The following is a 6,364-nucleotide window of genomic DNA, read 5'->3' as shown; positions in this document are numbered from 1 at the left end:
AAAAAAGCTTTTGTGGTACATCAGCTATTGATTTAACATTACATACCTAACCACCTTCTATTAAGAACAAGAATCCACTTATAAATAGAAGAAAACGGCATCAAAAAGGGACAAACTGCCAAATTTCGTTTCAATGACGGATCTATCTCATTGCCATACAATTGATCCAAATTCAGGCCCATGTGTATGTCTACTCGTCTAGCTTATACCTAAATGTTTTCTTTTTAGAAATTTCTATAATGTAATCTATGTACATGTTTGCTTGCATTTGTAGTTATTTTCTTTCACAGCTAATCTCTATATTGAAAAAAAGAGGCCAGCCAAAAATTGTTAATCTTAAGGACAACCAAAGTGACATAATTACATCACGAATATTAAAATCAGATGACCTCTTCCAATTTACCATATAAAAAAAAAAGACATGTCTCTAATCCAAAGAAAATTATCTTCGTCAATGTTCTCTATCGCCCTGGATACAATAATGACTTTGTTGTTAAATTCCTTCTCTTTTATAGTCTTCCATATCCACTAAGCGGTTGTCATCAACACCAGATCGACCTCCTTTTTCCACATGTTAGGAGTCTCAAGAATCATATCAGCCATCATCATTGTAGATCTAAATGCATATTTGTAAATATATCCATGCATCATGTATATTACGTGCGTATGTGAATGAGAAAGTGCAAGAAGAGGTAATCATTTTTTCGTATTTGGGTCAAGTCACATAAGGTTATTATATTAATCTATTTATAAGGTTATTTTTTATATTAATCTCTCATCTATCTATTTTTACTCAGTTCTGCGCCACATCACCCTTTACTTCATCCTTTACCTCAATCCATCAATCTATATTATACAGCACTTTTTAATACATTTGAATTGTTTTAATTTTTAAACATTAAGATTAATTAACTTAAAATAGTTAATAATTAAAATGAAAAAAAATATTAGTAAAAAAATTAAAAATTTAAGCTACCTTATTAAAAACAAAACAAAACTACATTACTAAAAAAACTACATAATTAGAAAATATACAAGATAATTAGTTTTCATTGATACAACCGAATAGTCAAATATGTTCGATGAAATCCGTACGAAGTTTGTTGTGGGTATTTTGGTTGTGTAACACCCACATATTAGACTTCTTGTTGTGCTTCATCAACTAATTGAACATTCTCATCAATGTCATTTTCACCGCATTGACGTATCGTTAGAACATCATATTCAGGAATCATGTTATGCTATACGATACAAGCATACATTACGTGCCTCAGTTTTTTGGGTGACCGTGCATGCGACGGGTTTTGCACTATATGTGACGTCGTAGTTAAAACACTAAATGTTCGTTCAATATCAGTTCTTGCAGATTCTTGGCTTGCCTTGAATTTCTTTTGTTTTTCACCTTCCGAAAATGTGGAAGACTTGACAGTTACTTCGTATTCAGGTTATTTTCCGTCAGCAAAATAATATATGTGTTTGTATTCTACTCTTAAAACCAAGTTAAGAATTAGGTCTCACTCATTATTTGAACTGATAACACCAAAGAAAGCATGTCAAATCCATAGATCATGTGACGCCATAGCTTTTAGCATTACTATCGGATATCCATGATCACCTAACTTGAACTAACCTCGCCACGCATTAAGATAATTACACCACGACCAATATGTACGATCGATGCTGCCTAGTATCCTTGGGAATCCATGTTTCGCTTCACGCGATCATACAATTTTTGGATGTCACTCTATTATGGCTCCTCTTTGCATTCATTAACACTTAGCCTAAATTTTGAAACCAGTCTATTATTATATACACCTACAAAAAAAAAAAAAACATCTATCATGAACGGATATAAAAAGGTAGAGTTAAATGCTTGGTTGGTCCCTGTGGAATTGCAGACTTGGTCCTAGTGGTTTACTAATTACACGCTTGGTCCCAAAACTTGTCAAAAATGCACTCGGTTGGTCCCCAGCCCTAACATCAGTTAAATTTCTCAGTTAAGTTCATGTTAAATGACCAAACTACCCTTGCTTATTAACAAAACTCACTGCATCATCTTCATCTCCATCATTATCTGCATCATCTTCAAACCCATTCATCAATTTACACTCACCCAATCATTCTCATCAAACCCATTCATCAATTTATCCTCATCAAACGATTCCCTCTTAAAGATTAAACTCGATGAAGCTTTGAATCTTCTTAATTCGCTTGAAGAACAGAGAGATGGGGATTACGGTACTCAATTTAACGAGAAAGAATTACCCCCACATGTTGTTGTGCAAAACCACAGCGTCATCATCTTCATCACCATGAAGATGTTGGATTGAAAGACGATGTTACCTGATGGAGATGATGAAGATGTTGTTGAAAATTAGGGTTCGAGATTGAGGGAATTTGGAGTCGGCAAGAAATCTTCATTACCATCATCATCTGAATCAAGCACCACCGCCTGTGCCTCCACCTGAATCAAGCACCACCGCCTGTGCCTCCACCGCCGCCGCCGTGAGCGACGACGCTACCGCCGTTTCACCATCTTCTCCGATCTCTTCTCTCTCTTGTCGTCTCTCTCCTCTCTCTTCGCTTCTGATCTCCGTTGCTGAAGTTGGCGAAAGAGGGGAAGTTGACACGGGAAGTTGATAATTGAAGGTGCAGGTGGTTGTCGCGTGGGCTGTGGCAGGAAAAACGGGAGAGAAGAGGGAGGAGGGTTGGTGATGAAGATGATGATGGTGATGAAGATGATGCAGAATGTTCATACATATACATATACTGTGTTTTAATTTTTTTAATTTTTAGTTTTAGGTTTTTAACTGTTCAAGGGTAATATAGTCATTTCATACATAGTTAACTGAGAAATTTAACTGATGTTAGGGTTGGGGACCAACCGAGTGCATTTTTGACAAGTTTTGGGACCAAGCGTATAATTAATAAACCACTAGGACCAAGTCTGCAATTTTTGAAAACCATAGGGACCAACCAAACATTTAACTCAAAAAGGTATTTCCAATTATAAGCTTCTAGAGCTTTAGGTAGGGAGCACTTTTAGTGAAAATACAACTTAGGAATTTTAGATCCTCTCTTCCCGGTCTAGAAAGATAACGAAGTAAAAAAAGAGATTTAAGCATTTGGTTGTGTTCCAGAGTTTTCCTTTGGACCAAAAATAATTCGACGTGGATAATTTTTAGTAAATTATCTTTATTTTTATTATTATCAAGCCAGTGGTCTTATCGGAAACAGCCTCTCTATTTCTATGGGGTAGAGGTAGGGCTGTCTACATCTTACCCTCCTCAGATCATACCTTAGCTTTGCTAGCTGGGTTGAGGAAAGACTCAACCCATTTGGCCCAGCGTACAAGTTCCAGTCAGGATGATTGGGAAAGATCAAACCAATTTAAACCGCTGTCTACCTTTTTAAGTTTCGGAAAGTTTCAAAAAGGAAAGAAACAAAAAAGTTTATAATTTTATCTCAATAATTTCTCTAACTAAAATCTATCTACTAAAATAAAAGAAACCAAGTTTTGGACACGTGTCATTCATATAAGGTATCCTCAAATCTATACTTATCTCATACTAGGTTATCACCCGAGAACATCCCGAGTTAAGAAAATTTAGTTTTCAATAATAAAAAGTACATAGAGTATTTTGACCAATGTGATAAAAGTCTTAAACGTCAAATGTAAGGACGATTAGCTAAAATAAAAACAAAATTATTTGCTTTAAAAATGGTAAGAGTTATTCATACATATGAAAACAAAATAAGCATCAAACAGTAAACTCAACAAACAGAAATAATAAAAAAAAAACAATGTTTAAGACTAATGTTTAAGACGTAAGAAACATAAAAACTAATTTTAAATCCGTAGATATACGAAGCTCAACCTCTTTCTTGCTAACTTTCTCCGAATCCTTGACGTTACTTGAAGTTGGAGAATTATAGACGTCAACCAGTTTACGCTTGTTTATTTTATTATCACAACTGGTATTCGCATCATCATTGTTAGCGGTTGTGATAGGAGCTTGACTTTTGACATATTGAAGAATGTTTTCCTGCTACAAATGTAAAAAGTAAGTGAGTAACAACACAATATTATAAACTATATAGAACATTTCGACAACCTGCAGAAACGATCTCAAGTATTTATATGTCAATATACATGCAGTTTGGATAAAGTAGATCTTGCTTAAAAATTTAAAGAAAAATACCTAACTCGGAAGCAGTTATCATACCTTCTGTGCTGACGATGACACTCATTGCTCTATGTCTTCAACACGACAAATCTGCGAAAGGTTAAAATGCAACCACCAAAATCAGTACCAAGTTTATCCAGTTTCAAATGACCGATCATCAATGCGCGATCCAACGCTTTTAATCAAAGCTAAAATGAACAAAATATAAGATAATTTATCAACCCATTTACAACCTGCCAACCCGTTTGACACATCTAGACTGGTTATGTGGGTCATGGGTTAGGGTTAAGTTTTTTCGACGCGAGTAATTAGATAGGTCATGTTATATATACTTGCATTACCTGCTGAGTGGGTAGATACCTCATCCTATAGTTAAATATTGCATCTTTCTCACTTGTGTCCGCACATGAACCCGCCATGTTTAGTCCAAAAGTTTTTAATTATTTTACTTTTTTTTGCATGTTAATACACTCAGATTACAAATTTACAACAAAGAATAGAGATCTATGTAAAATACTTACGTTTAAATTAAAAACATGATGCTCATTGTTTTTTGATCTTTTAAAATTTGACGTATTATACCAGAACAATTTAACTTATGACACAACATATTTTTCAAAATTTTAAAAATCAAACATATTAAACTGCTCACCTGGTCAAGGCACGACCCGTTAAGCGAAAATACAATTATACCAGAGCAATATCTTAACCTCCTGTGTAACATCTCCAATGGCTATGGCTGTTGTCATCTATGGAATCATAATAAAATACAATTAAAACACTTTCAGATTGCTCAATCACCCAAATGAAGTTCATATATGAAGGCAAAAAGGTTTGAATTCTTGTCATTTTCATCCAACTCGTTAAGTGAAGGGCATTTTCGTCATTTTAGCTATTTGTTTTGTTTATTTGTAACAAAATGGCAAGATTAATTGCCGGAAACACCCGACTTGTGGTTAAAAATGGATGGAGTTAACGATTCGGATGAAAATGGCAAGATTTCAAGCATTATGGATCCAAATGCACTAATTCTGGAAGTTTTAAGAAGAGAATAATAAGTGAAAGCATTTAGACTTACCACTTTAACAGGCTTGTAATTCTGAGGAACAGAAAGCATAAGCTCTTCATTCCAAACTGGATTCAAGTTGCTATTCCTTACAGTTGTCTGTATTGTTTAGCAATTGAGCCAAAGAAGCACATATCCACATATAGGGATGAGCATTTCGAACCGGTACCGAACCGTACCGGGTATATTAGTACTGATACCGGTACCCACTTTCTTCGTTTTTCGGTACCGTACCGTACTGAACCGGTATGTTCGGTACCGGTACCCACTTTTCCCGTTTTTCAGTACCGGTACCGAACGGGTACCATGCTCATCCTTACCCACATATTAACACCACTCAAGAAGCATCGACCGAGTAATAAACAAAATCATGCCCTAAATGATACCCGATCTTGGTCGTCTAGTAGCATCTTTTATAGCATTCGCCAAAATGCCAGTTACAAGTACAGAAAATAAAAGACCAGCAAAAAATATTAAAAAAAAATACTAATCATTGAACCCATCTCACTTTGGGTAACTTCAAGCTCTTATTTTGACTCATTTAAGATAAAATTTTATAGCTTTATATTTTTTAACCATCTACATATAAAACAACCCAATATAAATGGGTCAAAATTTGTTACATCTAATTATATGGTCTATTTCCAAGATATAAGTATAAAAGGAGGTAAGCCAATAAAGTGAAACTTATAAGGAACAATACCTCTTTAGAATCTTTGAAACCGACTCTCAAGTCTAGACCACCATGTAACCAATAAGCAATCATTTGCATTTCAAGTAGTCAATAAAGGTGAAACCGGTTATTATCAGTTTACATATCCATACCAGTTCAGTCCATTTGAGCCACCCCAATTTTACTTACATTGTTTTATTTGACCCGTTTTAGATACAAATACAGCTGGATCAACTCGTTTGCAAGTAAATAGGTCAAAATTACCATCTTTTTATATAAAAAAAAACTAAAAGTAACTCTTTCGGAAGGAAGAAATTAGGTAAAGACTTAAAGACATTACTAATTTAATAATTAATTAACCAACAAATAATAATCAATCATACATACCATGATTATTTGTTGGGGAGTCTTGCTTTGAGCTCATCAGCAACATCGTCA

General features: G+C 34.6%; 1 long non-coding RNA gene across 2 annotated transcripts; it reads right to left on the bottom strand.

Moving 5' to 3' along the window:
• Window positions 1–4,222: 4,222 nt before the first annotated feature.
• On the bottom strand, window positions 4,223–6,364 carry LOC118489075. Of its 2 annotated transcripts, XR_004886091.1 has the most exons (4): window positions 6,314–6,364; window positions 5,266–5,352; window positions 4,840–4,936; window positions 4,223–4,277 (listed from the first exon to the last, which is right to left on the bottom strand). It is a non-coding gene; the product is annotated as an uncharacterized LOC118489075 (long non-coding RNA). The 2 variants fall into 2 exon arrangements; XR_004886090.1 differs by lacking the exon at window positions 6,314–6,364 and having other exon boundaries at window positions 5,266–5,377.

This window comes from Helianthus annuus, chromosome 17, assembly GCF_002127325.2.
Source record: "Helianthus annuus cultivar XRQ/B chromosome 17, HanXRQr2.0-SUNRISE, whole genome shotgun sequence".
Lineage (NCBI taxonomy): Eukaryota > Viridiplantae > Streptophyta > Magnoliopsida > Asterales > Asteraceae > Helianthus > Helianthus annuus.
The sequence above is the reverse complement of the archived record's forward strand: the minus strand, read 5'-3'. Positions and strand labels throughout refer to the sequence as shown.